This window comes from Toxotes jaculatrix, chromosome 6 (genome assembly GCF_017976425.1).
Source record: "Toxotes jaculatrix isolate fToxJac2 chromosome 6, fToxJac2.pri, whole genome shotgun sequence".
In the NCBI taxonomy this organism is placed as follows: domain Eukaryota; kingdom Metazoa; phylum Chordata; class Actinopteri; family Toxotidae; genus Toxotes; species Toxotes jaculatrix.
The window spans coordinates 20,658,597-20,678,920 of NC_054399.1; the positions used below are offsets into that span (position 1 = coordinate 20,658,597).

General features: G+C 40.7%; 1 long non-coding RNA gene across 2 annotated transcripts in view; it reads right to left on the reverse strand.

Annotated features, from left to right (window-relative positions):
* Window positions 1-3,320: 3,320 nt before the first annotated feature.
* LOC121183685 overlaps window positions 3,321-20,324 on the reverse strand; it is a 47,204-nt gene continuing 30,200 nt past the window's right edge. For both annotated transcript variants that reach the window (XR_005894221.1, XR_005894220.1), the window contains 2 exons: window positions 19,150-19,222; window positions 3,321-7,339 (listed from right to left, as the gene is read on the reverse strand). This is a non-coding gene — a long non-coding RNA (uncharacterized LOC121183685). The remainder of the gene's footprint in view (window positions 7,340-19,149; window positions 19,223-20,324) is intronic.

Here is a 20,324-nt window from a genome sequence, read left to right on the forward strand (position 1 = left end):
ACATGTTTAATCATTGATCAAAAATGTATCCACACATAAGTAAATACAGTCAAAGCACATGAAAAAACTACTACTATCTCATAGGAAACTATGCCTTACACTGCCCTCTGAGTACACCAACATATCTGAATATTATTTGTATCTCATATAATATTTCAGTTTTGGCAGACAAAAGTTTTGCAGTAATATTTCAGCATAAAAATGTAACTAGAGAGAGATGGGATTCAAGTAATTTCTCAGGGTATCTGCTTGTCTACTGCACAAACATCTGTTTTCACCGTTACATCCATAAACAATCTGCCAGTGTGAGCTACATTAGTTGTGAACCAAGTGGAATTAAATGCTGGGTTCACAAAATGTGATTTCACATTTACATTGCAACCAAATGTTGTTGAAAGTTTGACTTGTGATTTTTCTCAGCTTAAACAAGTGTCTTGAGGAAAATGTAATCAACTTACCAAAGGGTCAATCCAGGTCACGCAATGTTAGTGTCGCTCTGTGTTGAACAGCGAAGGATGATAACAGTGTTGCTTGTCAAAATGGATCAAAATTGTCTTCAAGTCGATGTGCCAACAGACAAGGTTGAAGTGACTTCCGATCTTGGTCTTGGCTTAGTTCTCCCTTCTGTGACATGATTCTATTCTGTCGTTCCATCATTCTGAATGGAATGGATGGTACGGAACAGTTCTACAGCTGTGTTTCATATGTACACAACGCAATATACAGATGGATTCAGTTTTGTAGTTTGCTCTGAAATAATCAACCTGTGGTGAAAAGATTCCTCTGGCAAAACCCACTTAATGTGCGTACAGTGTGGAAGGATACAGGCCTTTTCTCTTCATACACCATCATGTGTCAAAGAAACACACTGCAACACAAGGCTTCACATACATTTAGCCTGTGTAGTGTGTATTAAAACTCTGTGTTTTTTCTCTTCATGTGGTGAATGCCACAGTTCTGACATATATACAGTGTTTGCACCCAGATGCCACTTTATTAGGAACATGAGCCAAAACAAATGAAGTCTAATACAACAGTCCTACAACAGATCCTCCCTTCATGAAGATTACAATGTTCAGTTTTTGATGACACTGTTTTAGAGAAGTGTTGACTCAGCTTTATAATCATTTTTGTAGTTTGTGCTGCTGTTTTTGTATTATTTTGTTGTCCCCATTTATATGAGGCATCACTATAACAAAAACACAGTTCAACAGACCACAAACTACATCCTCCAGAATGAGCACACAGCTGAATTAATAGTGTCCACAAAAACTGATCATAAGCTTCATGAAAGTAGGATTTGTTGCAGGAATTGATTAGTTTTAGCTAATGAACTGCCAACTTTACCCATAGTATCCCATCAGTGATCAAACTTTACTGAATTCGCAAAAAAAGCATTTACTCATTCAGTAAATCAGTCATGATGCTCACTTCAATTGCACTTTGTCACGTTTTGCTTTTATCGATACACAAACTTTACCAAACCAGACAAAATCAAAATCTTTTTTTTTTTTTTTTTGGACCATACACTTTTTTTGCTGCTTATCTCTATACATTCATGAAGCACAGTAGAGTCCCACAGCTTCCAGTCTAACCACTACTCTTCTTGTTTAAGCTGTTATGTTATCACTGATGTAAATGAAATTTCTGTTTTCATTTGTATTTGAATTATGCAGGTTTGTCAGAGTCAACCATCAAAACCAGTAGATGGGATCCAGAGTGAGCCATGCTAATTTTACTATGAGCGTTGCATGTTTGCACTGGTAAAGATGCATTTGTGTTTTTGTCCATCAGGAACAATGCTTTGCTTGTGTTTGTTACAGCTTGACCTCTCTCTCTGTCACACACACATACACTGACACACACACACGTGCCTGCACACAGGGGATGGTTCCTGAATGGGGTTGGAGGTTAGCAGCCGTTTGCATGTGGCAAGTCATGGTTAATTCTAGCAACACAAAGGATGCTCTGGATGCCAGTAGACGTGCTCTCAAACACACACCATGTCACCATACCTCAGCTCGTCCAACGATTCCACTGACCAGTGACTGAAATGAAAATACTTAAGTACAGAAAAACTCAGATATTCATCCTGTGCTGCCATCTCAGAAACACACACGAATGCCACAAATTTCTGCTGGAGAAACCCCCATTTTTGAAAGGATTTTAAAAGACAATGTGACAGTGAAAATGTTTTTTTAGTTTAATGAATTGAGTGTAATAATTTCTGCATTAGTTCTCTGTTAATCAAATGTAAATATGCCTGTTTTGAATTTTTCCTTGTTGTTCATTGTTTGAAAGTGCGTGTCTGTTGAAATGACACAGGTAATCCACATAATTCTTTGGTTGTGTTACATTAAAGAAGAGCATTACTCAGCAAAACTGCACTGTCTTGAACAGTTAAAGCATTAAACATCTGAAATTTGGAAGAAAATTGTAACTGTGTATAAAACGTTTCAATTTTTTTTCTTTTAATATGTATCGGTAACCCACATTGAAAATAAAGCTGTTGTCACTGTGTGTGTGTGAGTGTGTCTCAATGCTCTTCACTTCACCATGTTTACTGATTAATCTGTCATCCATCACTATCAATTCATCTCCGCCCTGTAAACAGAGATATCAGTGATGGATCTCTCTGATTTGTATCAATAGACAGGACCTAATCAATAAGGTTAAACACACTAATGTGGTTGTAGAGTGTGGGCAAACAAGCGTGTATGCGTGTGTGTGAAAAAGCCAGGGGGGAGTGGGTGGGGGAGTGGGTGGGGGGGGGGGGGGGGGTTGGTCTGATGTAACAGAGTCAGTTTCATCACCCGAGGCACCGAGGTGGAGGAGAACGTCGAGAAGAGACAGAAGGGAAGGGAAGTGACATGAAGAGTCTAAAATGACACAGACACACACAGACACACACACGCACACAGACATTTGGTGTCAGCTTCCATCAGTAGCCTGTATGGCTGTGAGTTATGACCACAGCTATGCGATCATTTACACCCACTGCTGCAGAAAGCCAGGGGCTATAGTTCTCTCAGTGTATGTGGGTGTGAGTGTGTGTGTGTGTGTGCCTGGATTACACACTTGCTTTAGTGTATTGGTGTCTGAAACGCATCTGTGAAGACGAACCTACACACAAAGTTTTATGCATTTTTTTTAAATTTCAGATATACAGACATAAAGACATTATTTTATAGATCCTACAAAGCTCTGTCTGAATAAATTTAATCTTTATTACATGTATATAGAATAACAAGGTGATTTTTTTTTCAGCTTTGAAAATGGACATAACACCTCAGACATACGCTTCAGTTTTTCAGGTTGTTGTTGGATGCTTCACTTTTTCAGGATGATATTTAAGCACATTTGGGCACAATATTCCAAATGTGCTCAAATATTAATATCACAATATCTCAAAATGTCAGCTTGTCATGACCAGTGATAACCAAACGTTGTCTAGAAATGCATTTTTTCAGATTATCTAATGGGTCTGGACAGGTGAAAGAAAAATACCAAAGCTGAAGATGCATGTGTTTTACTTCAGTGCTAGTTTCTCATGCTAACATATAGCAAAGAGTCCTGATAACATTTTTATTCAGTGATAATCCCCCATTGAGATATATGGAGACAGTTACACAGAAAAAAAGCAAAGAAGAAAGAAAAACAAACCGTGCACAACAGATTTTGAAAACAAGTTTGTTTAGTGCTCATCAATTAAGAAAATAAGCTCTGTAAAAAAAACAAACAAAAAAAAAAAACAAAGATGATACACACACAAGGGAAAGCTGACATTGTACAGTGTCAAAGTCTGTGGTTGAAAATTTAGGTTTAATTCATATTATAGCACCAACTATAAATGTGAGAAAACACCATATACAGAGAACAAAGCATAGGAAGTCTAGCAAGGGAACCCACAAAAACACCAGGTGTAAATGACAGCAGGTTTTCATCTGTATTATTTGAAAGGTATTTCTCTGACTTCAAAAAAAAATTCCCCAAACCTCAGAGAGCTGCGTGTCCCGTCCATCTGAATCCTTCTTTTCAGTTCAGTTCAGGTCATTCCAGCTCAGATCAGTTCAGCTTGATTCAGTTTAATTCAGTTTGCTTCACCTGGAAATGGCTCACACTACTGACAGCAAGCTTTCATTTACATTTGCTGTGTGCGTGTGCAAGCGTGTGTGTCAGCATCTTCTGCATCTCCTGAACTCCTACTGGTTGGATGGTACACCATCAGCATCACCTACAGGGAGAGAGAAAAGCAGGGTTATTGTATGTGGAAAGAGAGACAAGAGCGACAGACAAGACTCAGGTGTGTGTACATGTAATGACTCTTTCTTCTTCTCTCTCACTCTCTTAGTATAATCAGACTGCTGTGATATGAAAACCACACACTGCCCGGATGTCCTGCTTTTGAGGAATAACAAGGGAAAAAAAAGAGGTGTTACTTTAAATGCTTCTGTAAAACAAACTTGCTTTTGTAAAAATATGAAGCCGTCTTTATTAGCTTGTGTTCATCTTTTGCTTACAGGAAACTAATGAGAACTTAACTGAGCCAGTGAAAGAGAACAATACAGACCGGTGGACGTGCAGCAGAGGGATGAGGCGTCTTAGTCAAACCAGTGTCATCGCACACACACACACACGCACACATGAAAATTCAATCATGTCTCTGCTCCTGCCTGGGGGAAACACACTGTGGAAACCTCACTATAGTGGAAAATCACCTTTTCCATGTTATTTTACACAGCAGCAACCACAGTATACACACACACATGCAGAGAGAGAGAGAGAGAGAGAGAGAGAGAGAGAGAGAGAGAGAGAGAGAGAGAGTGGCTGCATTTACACAAGGGACCAAAAGATCAGATTTTTTTTAACTCCATGGTGAAGATCTCTGTCGCCGTCATGCCTGTCTCAAAGCAGAGGAGTCGGGGTGATTTTCGTACAACGGTGAAAAAAAAATTACATCCATGCCTCAAAGAACCAATGTGATTTTGTGACAATAGAGGGTTTGGTTTATATCTTCAGCAGTGGTGATTTTATCATGGCAACAGTGGCCTACACATGAATATGTCTGACTCCAAGTGCAGGTTTTAATACCCACTTCTGAATGATCATTTGGCAATTACCTGTATGTTACAATGAGTGATACATCAGGCTGAATAATACAGTGAGTGTTACTGTGATAATTTATTGTAATTGTTACATAAAATTATTAATTATTAATCTCCCCATTGTACAGTCCCAATGAAAAACCAGCAATCTTTTACGTGGAGATGAACTTTATGAGCAATTGCGTTGTGGTGGCAGCATAATCGCTGGCTGGATCATGTTCAGAGGCAACTTTTTTCTTTAAACAAATTTATTTGCATTTATTAACGGCAGCAAAGGCGAGCAGGTGGTGGTTGAGGAGAATGGAGGGCGTAGAAAAAGGACACAACCGTTACACCAGAGAGCCGGGTTCACATCCAGAGTCCCAGAGTCTGTGGCTTAGTCACCATAAGCACTTTGGTTGAGTTTAGGGAAAGATGCTGGTTTTGGTCTTGTGTCTCAAGTCACTGTTAACTTTTCTGTATGAAACCAGAGTCTAAGCATCACCATAAAACAGTTAAATAAATCTGTAGTTACTAAAAGTGGATACTGGACTGCAAGATCAGATATTTTGGCAGAAAACAAATATGTTGTAAATCAATATTTTACTGATACCTTCGGTATCAAGATAAAAAACATAAAAAACATATCCTCATTATGTTAACAGAAAACATTATCTGGTAATAACTGCATTTCTTTCAAAACGTATTAGCTGTTGCAAATGAGTTGTATACAGACAGAAGGCAGATGACCACTCAGTGGGAAACAGGCTGCAGTCTTCAAAATCTTGCAAGGAGAAAAAAATCTCACACACAACTGTAAAACAGACATAAACATTCATCAGAACAGTTTGTATAAAAAACGCAAAATTTAGATGTGACAGTGAACAGAAAAATGTAAAATGTTAACTCTGCAAAGAGAAGGAGCGTGAACTTAATCAGAGTGGTGTGAACTTGAGCTCAAAGTGGATTACAGAATAATTTTTACTCACTGAAAACACAGTACAGAGCCCTAAAATCAGGACCATCGATGTACCTAAAGTGACAGTCCTGGATCAGGGTGCTGCTCGCCAGTTTCAGTCTGGTTTTTCTTTATTTTGAAACCCATAATGTCTACAGTCCCAGTTCCACTATTAAAAGTTAAACATGTTTAAAATTATCCTGGATGAAAGGGCTCTTCTGCCTTCTGTATTTTCACTGACAAAGAGAAACTGTGGTCAGCAGCTACAGGCTACATCAACAGGCTTTTGAAGCACATCCACAGTGTGGAGAAAAGGGGTTAACAAGTTCTGCTAAGTGGCGCACAATGTAATATGACCCACCTTTGTTGCAGTCCTTGCAAAAACAGGATTTGAACCTGAAACATCAATATTTCACATAATATTTTGTCTACATCCTATACTGCATATCTAATCAACTGGCCAATCTACCAAAAACACTGTATTATTAATACATTGAAAGTTCACTGTTGGACACACATATGAAACAAGACTGAAGAGATATGAACAAGCAGAGAGCGGAGATGCGTGGCGTTCTGCTAATGTTACAACCATTTCAGTGGCCTGTGGTGTAATTCAAAGTGTCAAAGAGGAGAGAAATAACGTGTTGAGCATCTCGTCAAATCGCTCCGGCTTAAACGGCCTCTCTCCAGAGTGCGTTTAGGAAATTAAAGGCCAGGGATTTTTTTCATAATTGTCTATTTTATCATTTTATTACAGCTAGCTTTCCTCTGATGGGCTCCCTTTATGATTTATCAAATACAATTACTGCGTGACTTATTTCAGGAGCTTCTCCATGGCTGAGGACCATTAACGTGTGTGTGTGTGTCAGCCCTGGTGTACTTAAATAGCATTAAGTAATTGGAAAAACAAGAAAAGAGGCAGGAAAAGCTAAATTGTCTTTGTGGATTTATACTCCCCCCACCCCTCGATTTTTTCTTCCTCTTGCTCGTTTCCTCTGTTGCCTCTTGGTGAATATTCCAAAAGCTTCAATTTTAAAGGTAAAATAAGAACAAGTAAGAAGAATAAGAAGAAAACTGTTTTAACTAATACAGGGAAAGTTTCATTTTGTTGCTGCTAAGATGTTTCTCCCTGAAAGCGGAAAGAGACGATTGAGAGAAACAGAGAAAAGGAAAGAAACAGAGAGAAAGAGAGAGAGAGAGAAAATCCATACCTTCCCCACCCTGTTAATGAAGTGTAGGTGGCGTCCCGGTCAGTGCAGCTAATTGAACAGTGGAGATTACAGCAGCCGCTGGTCCTCTGTGAAAAGAAGGCCATGTTCATTAGTCTTTGCCATATAATATTAATTCTGAGAAATATGTAGATAGTAATCTATGCAAAGAGCCACTGGGATAATGTTAAAGCTCTCGTTTATTCTTTGATGCTAAATTATTTCATTGTCAACATTTGAAATGCTTAAACCAACTCTTCTAAACCTGAAGAAGAATTTGTGTGAAATTCATATCTCACTTTAATCTGTCCCAGGGTAGCTATCATGCTACTTGAAAATAGAAGGAATCAGGCATTTATGAACAGACCCGTCACTTGTGCTCAGAAGACATTTAAAACTTGAATCTGTCACAAAGTGTGAGATGGGTTTAATAAAATCTCGGTCACACTCTGACACGCTGTGTGATTTTAAGACATGTCAATCAATGACATGAATGCCTTGTGAACTGTAGCTTAATGTTGTACAGCCTAGAAATAAAGAACAGTATGTGCAAAGCAAGGACATGTCATCATTTCATGTTATCAACATGTGTCATCGTGCTCTCATGTTTTCAAAAATGCAGCAAATCAATACATCAGATATGGCCACAGTGCTGGTACTTCTATATATTAAAAACATCTCAAAACAGGAGGAGGAAACTGTGAAGGCGCTGAGGACAGGGAAAAGTGCACAGCAAAATCACACAAGTTTGCTGTGAGTGCAGAACACATGAAGTATTACATGTCAATGTCTTGCCAAACTATTCTATTAAATTCTTCTCTCTGCAATTCGGTGATATTCTATTGTGTCTGTATACCACAGAGGAAAGATTGTGGAATAAAAATTACTACTATTGTCACTGAACACTGGCGATGTGATGAGTCACTATGTATATATAACCTCATAAAGTACATTGGGCCAGAACTTAAATGAATAAACTGATACAGCATGAATCATAAGGTATGTTTCTATCTAAATATTGTGCAGATTTTAAGAGAATGAGTATGCAAAACAAGATTACATAATTAAAGGAGCACAGGTAACTGGTAAATGTTGGTGTTTCATTGCTGCCTCTGGCATTTCATGTTATTTTCATGGATTTAATTTGCACCTTCACACCGTGTGGTGCTTGTGTCTGCTGCCCTGTTTTTTCCTTTTTTTTTTTATTTGGGGGGTTTTGTGGTGAAGTGCAGGCATGGTAATAATAGCTGGGAGCAACATGTTGAATCCTTCCCTGTGCTGTCAGACAAAAGAAGAAGTCAAAGCAGCTACCTCAGTATCTTTTCTCCAAATTACCTGCATCCATCTGCCTTAACTGCATCTTCTCTGAGTTGGTTCACCAAATTTGGCTGAGGACATTTTTTGTTTAGTGTCTAGTGTTTCTAAGTTCAAAATGTGCCTGAGAACTGAGAACAGGTGGATTGGACACTGTATGGGATAGAGATAGAGAACAAGCAGCCGTGATGCTGAGCCATTCATCTGGTTTCCTGACGCTGCAGTCACTGCAAATAGAACTCAGAAGAAACCCAGCATGTCTTTATCAGGACAAAAACAAAACTCTTCTCTGCTTCTGTCACTTTTCTAACCCCAGCAAACCCCCTCCTCTCCCCTCCCACGCCCCCTCCCAGCCTCCCCCTCGGTTGCCCGTCCAGCTCAGTGGGACCCTCTCTCTCGCTCCCTGTCTCTCACTGTCTCTCTACCTCTCTCGCCCCCTCCCTCAGGGCAGAAGTAAACCACGCCTTGAGGCCCTGCTCCCATTGTGTGTCCTCTGCTACTTCTGTTTGGGGCCTTTGTGTGCCGCTAATCAGCCGTGGGGCCATGCTCAGCCCCGAGTGTGTGTCTGTGTGTGCGTGAGTGTGTGTGTGTCTGTGTCCCTTGCCCTCATTACGTAGCCACACTGGGAGGCCAGCATGGGAAGTTTCTGCTGCACTATACACCTCCCTCCATCCCTCCATCCCCCTTCTCTCTTTCCCTCCCTCTAGCTGTCCATCACTCCCTCTCATCTCACCATCCCAAGACTTAGAGCTACACTGGCCATGATTTTTAAATAAGACCCATTTTAATCTAAATCAAAGAGTCATGCTGCAACAGGACATCCTTCCTTTTATAGTCAAAATTTTTTTTTTATTAGTTTGGTGCTGGCATTGTTGCTGGCTTGCACTTCTGTGTTTTTCTTATGTGAATTGATTGTAAGTGTAATTCTAAAGGGGCGGCGCTGTGGTGCAGTGGTTAGCACTGTCGCCTCACAGCAAGAGGGTTCTACATTTGAACCCCGGTCTGGGCTCTTCTGTGTGGAGTTTGCATGTTTATTCATTTCCTATGGGAAATTCACAACATTGCCCTACATTGCCCCTAGGTGTGAGTGTGTGGTTGTCTGTCTTTGTGTGTCGGCCCTGGATTGACTGGCGACCAGTCCAGGGTGTACCCTGAGTCGCGCCCGTGGTCCGCTGGGGTAGGCTCCAGCTCCCCCGCGACCCTGACGGATAAAGCGGTATAGAAAATGGATGGATGGATGTAAATCTAAAAGTTACTTAAAGAGAATTCTGTCTAAAGAAAGTTTGGACTCCTCCAGCCCAAAACACAACACAAAGGTAATGACTTTACAGGATTTCTTGGTATTGAAATTCTCAAAAGTAAAAGTTACTTCTGTGGTTTCAGATTTTTTTCACCTTGGTAGGTCGTTTTCACTTCTTCCTTCACTGTGATTCAGGAGCAGTTGTTATCATCTACCAACTGAGGTTCTGAAGTAAACTGGGCATAACACAAAAATTTCACTGAGTGCAAAAAATCAAGTACTGCATATCTGAATTATCTTTCAATTCAGGTTTCTATGCACTGTATATACTGTATACAGCAAGTAAAAGTACACAGCAAAATAATTTTAGCCTACACATAAGAAAAAACTTCAATAAACAGTAAAGTGAAAATACACATTAAAAAAAATCTTTTAATCTCTCTGCTAAACAGTGCAGCCAGTTACAGAAGTCAAGCAAGTAGGGAACTAAATTCATATACTGAGGGAAAGGATTAGTAATTTAAGTAGGTGAATAATAATTTTAGGATGAATTTTAGCGCATTCATCCTTGGTATGGAGAGTTTGAGTTTCTCCCATCAAGATAGAAACTCAGAGTAGCAAAGGCCACATCTAACTAGTTAAAAACTACTTTGTCTCTCATGCCATTAAGCTTTTACATGCTTAGGATGAGTCAAATAATGATGAGTAGTCTTCCAAAAATAATTGGTCGATAGTGGATGGTAATGTTGTTAGGCTGTCGCTGATTTTAAGTGAGCCAATGTGACAGATTTAAGAGGAATTTCTACATATTTTTACTGTATATTTACGTATTTTATTATGTTTTTATGTTCAAACACCTTTGCTGTGCATCTGTGTTTCACCTGTCTGCAAGACATATTCTCTCTTGGTATCAATAAAGTTGATTTGAAAATTTGAGATTTGATGGAAACATCTTCACTGTACATGACAGACACACTGTTTGTTTGGCAGGTGACTGATAAAGAAACTCAACAGTAATGAGAATTTAATAATGGAGAGTGAAGAAAAACTGACAGATTAGCTCTTTAATAATCTAATCAATTACACTGTTACTTACATACATGAATAAACTGGAGTAACTGAACTGTCTGTTGCTCTTTATTGCTCCCCTCTGTCACCCGCTGGGTGCCCCCTCACCCTCCTGTTCCCTCCCACTCCTCCTCCACTTCACCTCCCTCTCATCTGTCCATCCCTTCTTTTCTCTCTTACTCCCTCCAGTCTCCCCTCCTCCTTCTCACATCCATGATGTATCACCTGTCTGTGTGTATATGTGTGTGTGTGTGTGTGTGTGTGTGTGTGTGTGTGTGTGTGTGTGTGTGTGTGTGTGTGTGTGTGTGTTTAGATGAGCGATGAACAGACAACGCTTGTCCTCAAGTCAAAGAGCTCCAGTGGCTAAAACCCCACTAGGCACCAAGACACACACACACACACACACACACACACACACACACACACACACACACACATACACTCACACACACTCTCTCTCTCTCTCCCTCCAGTCAACGGCTAAACTGCTGTCTCAAATTTCAGTGTGGGACCTAGAACATCTCTCTTTTTCTCCCTCTCACTCCTTCCTCTCTTCCTTTACAGCTCATTTCTTCCCTTACCTGAATTATCACAGTTTACCTGTCTTGGGTCTCTGTCTCCTGTTCAACAATTTGGCTTCAGGTCATCAAGTATGGTCAACTTAGAGGCCCATATTCATGTCTCAGCAAACAGTGAGCTGTTACTTATTTTTATTACTGTTTCCACTTCAAAGTAGACAGAAAAGAGAGAGAGAGAGAGAGAGAGAGAGAGAGAGAGAGTGATGCTTGAGAGAGAGAGAGTATCACTTTCTGGCAAATTATGGCAAATTCAGTTGAAATCAGTAGATTAATTAGTAAAATGCAAGGGGTCAGTCTGTCCAAGTGGCGCAGCAGAAGCCATGAGCAACCATCCTTAAGTAAGATCGTAGATCAAGTGGTAAGTCAATGTTTATGTTCACGCTCAGCTTCTTCTTTACCATAACAGATCTGTACAACCTCTGTGTGACTCCACATATCCCATTAATCCATCTGTCCATCTCAAGCTCCATCTGTCCCTCAGTCACAAGCAAGACCCAGAGATCATTGAACTCCTTTGCTTGCGAGCAACTTGCTTCTAAACCTGAAGCGGGATGGCCATCATTTTTCCAGCAGAGAACTGTGGGCTCAGACTTGAAGGTGCTGACTCTCATCCCAACTGCACCACACACGATGAAGCCACCAGATAAACATCATGTGCAAGAAAGCAGAGCTGCAACAGAATCAACCTTTAGCCTTGGTAAAGCTCAATACCCACCGAGAACATATTTTACTTACTGCCTATGAAAGGTCTGAATGGCTAAGAGCAGCAGCCCTGCCCCCTATTCCCATATCTTTGAGAAGACACTCCAAGGGGCATGATCATAGGCTTTCTTTAAGGCCCCAAAGCAAATGTAGACCATTAGGGCATTTTCACCACAGGGAGTTTCCCAAGAGACCAATAACCTTTTGAGGAACTCAGGAATATTGACTGTATCTCAACCAGAAGAACTAGGAACTAAATTTAGTTCCTCTACCGCAGTTCAAGGCTGCTCTGGGGTCAGTGGTTCACAAACTATCAGGGTGGAGTTTTTATGACTTAACATTCACTGATCAAACACACAGACTTCACTATAACTTGCATACCACCTCATTTACAATTGAGAAAAACGTGTCTCAAACACCATCATCATCATTTTTTTTAAACTTCACTGGTCTAATTTGCCTTGATCGGTCTAGTTTTCCAAATACAGCACCCTTACATAAGCTTTACCGAGGAGACAAAACAGTGTAATTACCAAAAACTGCTGAAACAACCGGGGGCCAAATTTAAGCTCCTCGAAGCAAAAACCATCGTAAGCCAAATGTTTGAAAACACAAATAGCTTTAATGTGAATATCTGCACTGGAAACATGGAGCAAAGAGAAAGTGATAAAATTATAACTACCTGCCCTGTAAACCTCTGCAGGATTTCCACTGGCTAAAGCTGACAAAGCCACTACGACCTTAAAATATCAATTAAATCTCTTGAGTTTGGTGCAGGGGAAAATATGGGAACTCTCTCTCTCTCTCTCTCTCTCTCTCTCTCTCTCTGTGTGTGTGTGTGTGTGTGTGTGTGTGTGTGTGTGTGTGTGTGTGTGTGTGTGTGTGTGTGTGTGTGTGTGTGTGTGTGTGTGAACAAGAGAGAGAGGGAGAGAAATAGACGATAATTAGTGGTGACTCAAGGCTTCCCTGACCATAATCCCCTGAACAATCTACACTCATACAGGTGTTCACTAAATCCAATTACCAACAGAAAAGAAAAGAAAGGAGTGCTAAATCATTATTATAAGTATCAAACAGTTCAACCTCTTCTCTTTCCTTTTTCGGCTGGTAAATAATTCAATTGTCTGTCACTGCCTACCTCTGACAGAGAGCGCTGTGGAAATGGCATTTTCCATCAACAAAAGAAAACAGTGAAAAGAAAATATTAGCAGGACATCCACACTTCAATCAGACCTGGAATGTACACTGTCTTTCACATAAACAAGTGCTTTTTAGATGTCTTGCAGAATAAGGTCAATATCCCTACAAACATGTAGTTTATGCATAAGAATAAATCATAATATGGTGGACTTGCTGTAAACATAGAGATGCTGTCATATGGGAATATGACAGCGTCTCTGTGTTTACAGAACACAACAAAAAACAAGACATTATATTTCAAAAGCTGTCTATTTATCTCTGGAGTGCTTGTGCTCTTAGAAATGGTAATTGAGCTTTGGTTGAGTGCATGGCTAATTACCCCTGCAAGACTGCCTCTGCTCTGTCTTTTGTATTCCTATGTGTATCGGTTTCAATATGTAAGTCCAGATATTGTGTACAGTAGATCCAGTATGTGTCACTGTGGTATTGTGCAGACCTCATCCTCTGATCCCCTGTATGGTTTGCAGACCACAGAGCTCTGAAGGGGCTTTTGCAGCTTATTCAAATCAGTGTGCACTATTCCATGTGAGCCTCTGTTAGTTTAGCTTACAGTGGCTTGTAACCAAAGATCCAGTCTGAAACCAGACAAGAGTAGAATCAAAGGAAATCACTCACTATTCATGTTCAACTGTAATGAATCTGTGCCTAAACTTAGTTGATATATTCTTGTTCTCGAGTTGGAAATTACAAGCAAGACAGAGGAAGAGTTATTCACGATCCCCAGAAGATGTGCCTTAATGATTTTGTTGACCACCTAACCTTTCCTCCAGTGCCACCGTGACACCAACGTTTCACCTTAGTTCTAGCTATTATTTACTGATAGCATTCACGCTCCCCAGAGGATAAACTCTTCCTACTTTGAGCCCTCAAGCCAAAATATCTTGCATATCTTTGTCATTGAATGTTACCATGTCACTGAAACACTTCCAGCATATTTTACAAACTGTTCAAAAGTTTAACAGTTTAAGACTTTTGGAGAAGATGGAGGAGCAGGAGGAAGGCAGAGGAGACACACTGAAGTGAGTAGAAAGAGGAGAGAAGAAGAAGACTCTTGCTTCATTCCCTCCAAACTTGTAATGGAGGTTTGATTAGCAAGCATGTAATGTACTTTACCCCCACGGCTGGAGACAGAAGGGGTGGAGGAGGAGGAGGGTGAAAAGAGGCGAGGGATGGAGGGAGAAGTATAGCAGGAAGGAGGAGGAGTGTATATAGGCTGCCCTCTCAGCAGGTCTCCTCATCTCCCCTCCTCCCTCCACCTCCTTCACTTTATTCCTTCACTCCTTCAGAACAGGACACTGGTTCCCCCCTACTCTAAAAACCTAACATCACCTCCTCTGCCTACATACACATACACAATAATGCCTAATGCCCTCTCCTTACCGCTACCTCCCCCCTATAGCTGCACCATGCTGTGGTGGGTGTGGGTGGGGTAGAATGGGGTTGGAGGTCAAAAGCAGGAAGAGTTTTAGGTTTTTTTTTTTTTTTTTTAGGGGGGGGGGGGGGGGGGGGCCCCTTAACAAGCGGCATGTCTGCATTCAGGAAGTTGTTTGTGCGCAGACACAATGCAGTTTATTTGAATCCAGCAGGGAAAAGTCAGCTGTGTTATCTCTCGGCTGGTTTTAGGGTTAAAGGCTAAAGAAAATGTTGAGATAGCATCCATGAGCATGTGGCTTTTACTAGCAGGAGACCGCAAGAAAGTCATTAGAAAGGAAACGGGTCTTGTACCACAGTCATAGACAAGTACATATCATAACTACCACCCATTTTATCATACACATGCTCCTGAGAATAAGGTTAAAATGTTTTCTTATTCTTATTTCATATCATATTTTTATTTTCAACACCACCACCATCACAGATTTTTAAAACCAGCAACTGTCACAACTTAAAAAAACGGTACAACACAAAAAATCCAGTTTCCCTCTCCAGAAAAAAAACAACAACATTTGAATCCTGATGCCTAAACTAAAGCCTTTTTCAACATGAGTGACTTTAAATTATGGAGGCAAGATATGATCAAAATGCAGCTTTCTTGCGTAAGTGAGAAAAAAGAAAGAAGATAAAACACTGTCAAAAAAGTCATTAAACCTTTTCAGCATCGCCCTCCTTCAGATCAGTCCCCTCAGTCTTAATAAAAATTAAAACAAAACCTATTTTCAAAGCTTATTTGGTTTACGATCAATACAATTAAACATGAAGTTTCTCTTCATCCTCCTGTGCCTCCCACCATGTCAGATCAGCATTTCTCTTTCCCCCTCTGCCTCGCTGTGCTGTCGGCTCAGGGTGTGAGCAGAACAACGTTAATGTGTGGAGACACCTGACAAGCCGACTGGCCTTTAGGGCACAGCCTAATCACTCTGGACCCAAACCCATCGGGAATTAAACCTGCAAAACCAAACAGTCACTGTGGGAGCTGGTTGGCATCTGCTGGAGCCACTCAAGTGAACGTTACAGACAGCATGTCAGTAAAAATGTGTTTTTTTTTTTTTTTTTTTAAAGAGAACCAAAATCCAATCCCCACATAGAGCTGCAGTGCTAGCAATTACCCAGGAGACGTTTTTATACGCACGCCGGCTGCAGTGCAGTTGTAAGGCTACATGCTTTGGAGGTTTTCCTGAAGTAAAATGTTTCATGAGGAGACTCTGTTTCTTCTACTGTAGCTGTCTCTGTAAGTCATTCTATACAGGACATTGATTTTTAACTGTTACGGTAAATCTGACAGTATTTAGGTCTCAGGGTTGAATCCTGCACACATGCACGAACATATTCGTACGCAATTGTATTTAAAAAATGTCCAGAAAATTATAATTCTGCATGACCAGGCAGAGTCTGATAAATGTTGGCATTTGACAACATAAAGGGGGTTTGACAGAGAGAGGCCAAGAGTCAGTCTGAAGATGTCGCTCCAATGTGTTTGAACTAACATTAAAGCTCTTTTCCACCATTCAGAGTACAGTAGTGCGTTAACTTTAAAATTAATAGGGATTTTCCAGTGTTTAAAGTACAGTAGCTTGTTAACTCCCGTATCTGTTAAGCCACGCAGGGCCCCTCTCCACTCTCTCTCTCTCCAGATGCCCTCATTAATTTTAGATTGGCTCTAAATGAGTCTCCTTCATCGTGGCCGAGGTTTTCTAAATTAGATTCATTTATATTTAAATTGTGAAACAGGCGTGGTTAATGAGAGAATCGTTATTTTTGGGGTTATTTCAGATGGGCTGATAGTTGAGCAGCTCAGTGCTGTGTGAACTGAAGCCACCAGAGGAGACACACATGATGTGAGGTGCATAGTATCTGGGCTTTTCTTTTTTTTCTCTGACTTACATTTAAAATCGCCTATTGACCAAATTTCAAAATAAAGGCATTCCAAATGGAAATGGATTAATTGTCAACAAATAGGGGGACAGATGTTTTTATCAGACCTGTTTGAATATAGACATCTGAAATCTTTTCTGTGTGAAACAAACAAATAAAATTGGGAAAAGGAGAGATCCTTAAGGGTTTCAGTGTGACCATTTTCATTTATCTTCAAACCTGGTTGAAAGATTTTTATATTTTCTGCATCATGTTTTTAGAAGAGATAATATGTAAAAGCAGACTGTCGTACATACACACCATATCTTTGTTTGTTTCCTTTGTTAACACCTAATTTAACACTCTTAAAACTAATATGTCACTTTCAACACATCTGTGTAGTTTTCGGCACCACATGTGCCAGAAGCGAATTACAAGACACACATGTTGACTTAACAGGTGCCTCCATCAACACATGATGCCCAACAAAGCAGCAGGATGCCTCTCGACCTAAACTGCTAAAATTGGAGTGTTGAAAATGTCACATCTGAGGAAATAGGACGTGAGGTGGAACAAGAGAGCTTCGCCCCGTCCCCATGAACCAATCCATCCCCCTCGTAAAAAACCCAAATCACACAGCGCTTTACAGCTGTATGTCTCCTTACACAGCGTCTTACAGCTCTCAGCGTCCTATAGCAACCCCCAGCTTCTCCCCGTCAGGAATTTGGCTGTTAGGAATCTAAGTGCCAGGCGTTTAAAACCTGAGGAATGCTATTGTTCTGGTCACAGCTGCAGTAGCACTGGCCTGGCTACTGCTGCCACTGTGTGTGTGTGTGTGTGTGTGTGTGTGTGTGTAGAAGAGGGGGGAGGTGGAGGAAGGAGAGCGGGAGGAGTCGAAGGTGTGAAAAAGGCAACTTTATGCGTTTTACAGTGCTCTGCGGTCTCATGACAAAACAGCACATAGCTGACAGCAAGTTGACACATTCCTCAGGCCTGGGTAGTTGCAATGCTCTCTCCACCTCCACCTCTCTTTCTCTTCTATCGCTTTTCAGTATCATATGTCCCATTTTATGTCTATCACTCTTTTCGAGATCAGATAAATGTACACAACACACATGCTCAGCATTTCAAAACACACCAAGGTATGTATGCAGAGATGAAGGGCAGGATTAAACCCACTGAAAGTTCAGTTGGTGTAGTTATGTTCACAGTAAATATTATGCTCTGTAAGTAAAATATACTATATATTCTTTTAAAATATAATAGAATTTAGTCTATCTGTAGCTGACACATGTTTTTGGATGGGAAAACATGCAAGTGTCAGCTACAGATTTCATGTTATTTCACATAATTTATATATATATATTATCTTTTTTTGAAATTGTGGTGGTCTCTTGTCATTTAGGTCATGGCAATCCCCACCTCACTGATGAACAAAAACAGACTGTAGCTCCACTTCAGCAAATTCAAAATGCCACTGCAGGAGGTCTGACAAGAAAAACCTAAACTGATAACATTGTACCCGCTCTCTGCACTGGCTCAAGGGTTAAATCAAAAGTTGGCGAAGCTGCTGAAATAACTTCCTAGGTTGTATTAAAGATGCTTCTAAATTAGCATTAAAAGCAAAATGAAAACATTTCTTTTCTTCTGCACACTGCATTAGCTTTGTTGTGTTTGTAATTTAAACTGGAACTGGAAACAATACTTTAACAAAGAAAAAGGCTTTTTCCGGATCTTTCAACTACAGCAGAGTTGGGTACTAAATTTAGACAACATACATACTTAGGTCATGTGATGAGATATGAGCTACACATGTTCAGTGTGTTTTTATGACAACTGTGCAAACTCCATCAGATGAGCAAAACACTCTTCAGCTGAAATCTCATAAAAAGCTAATAAACTGATCCTTGCTTTATATTATTGAGGTGGAGCTAATAAATAATCCTGCCATGGGCTTCTATCCACTCTCCCTGCACAACATTCCATGATATGTTTTCATGTTTATGTTCTTTGCGTGGCTTTATCTTGAGAAAAGAAAAACTCAACATCCTATGCTATGACTTTTAACTGGAGCTATAGTTTCATGTCCTTTTGATGTTCCACTGTTGTCTGACTCCCAGCTCCTTTTTTATAACCATATAAATCAGTTTCCTAGTTTCCTATATGATACATGCACCATGAGAGAAGCAACAGTAGTGAGGTGGCAGAGACCCCCTCTCTCTCTCTCTCTTTCTTTCTCGCTCTCTCTCTTTCTTTCTAGTAATTACCATCCAGCTGCTTGGAGGAACAATGCTTGGCTCTCTTCCAGACAGCTGACTTCATACACTCTGTGCCACGCTCAATTTGGAGCGCAGCGGAAGCTGGGCATGACTGGCACCCTCCAGGGCATTGCTGTGTCTCTCTATGGGACTCACTGTGTGTGTGTGTGTGTGTGTGTGTGTGTGTGTGTGTGTGTGTGTGTGTGCGTGCGTGCGTGCGTGCGTGCGTGTGTGTTCCCTAAACCTACCAGTCCCCATTTGCCATCCGGTTTATGCAATGTCCTGGTCTCTTGATTGCATCTTCACTCTTCTGTTATGTCACTGAGGAAAAAAATAAAATAAAATTAACTTCACCCTAATAATTACTGACATCTTTTGTACAAGGCAGCTGATTTTGTAGTGATCTGCTACTGATTATTAAACATCAGAGTGTTGTAGGGTTTCACTAGGGAAGTCCTGATTCCCAACTGGAATAGTGCTTTTCTTCATTCTGATTTGTTTGCAGCATTTAGGTGAAGAGTTGGTTGGAAGCAGCATGTGCAGTGACTGCAAAACAGAAAAGGAAGATTGCCACCCATAGAAGCTCAGACTTCCTTGATGGGTGATCACACTACAGAAATAACCACAACATTATCTGTTCTATGTATTTTTAGCACACTGGTGTGGTTGAATTCATAAGAAGAGAATTAATAAAACACAGGGTTGGTGAAAAGCTGCTGAGACTAAACGGCCATAGTTCGCAGTGAATCCTTTTACACCCACAACGGTTCCCAATGCTGCTACATGCAAAGTTGTGTTCCCAGGCAACACGTAGCCACAGTTCCGGCTAGTAACTACTTTTGTCCCTTAATAAACTGCAATAAAGTTTAGTGGCTGAAAGTTAAAGCTGAGTCTCTGGTGTTGTGTTAAACTGATGTGAGGTTTGGCAAAAACTAGTGCAGCAGCAAATCTACTCGCAGCCATCTGAATATGAAGAACTCCCTCATTATATGGGTCAAAGGAAGCTATTGTTGCCCCCCCGACCCACTCCCCCACCCCCACTTCTGACACACACACGCACAAACAGAGAATTTGGAAGAGGGATGAGGGTAGAACTCAGATAAAATCCATCCCCCTAAACAAGCATAGTGGATGTACCCATCCAAACCTCCCAGCAGTCACTGAATACTACACATAGCCTACACACACACACACACACACACACGCATGCATACAAAAGCATGCATACAAACAAACACACATACTGCCCCCCCCCCCCCCCCCCCCCCCACTCTCAGTCTACACTTGGCTGAATAGGGTGCAGTACGACCCAGCTCTTCCTTCTCCAGCACAATGAGGACCTGTTTGGGTACAGTATGCCCAGTTACCCCGATCTCACTGCCCAAAAAAAGCAACACAAACAAACATGAACACACACACACTA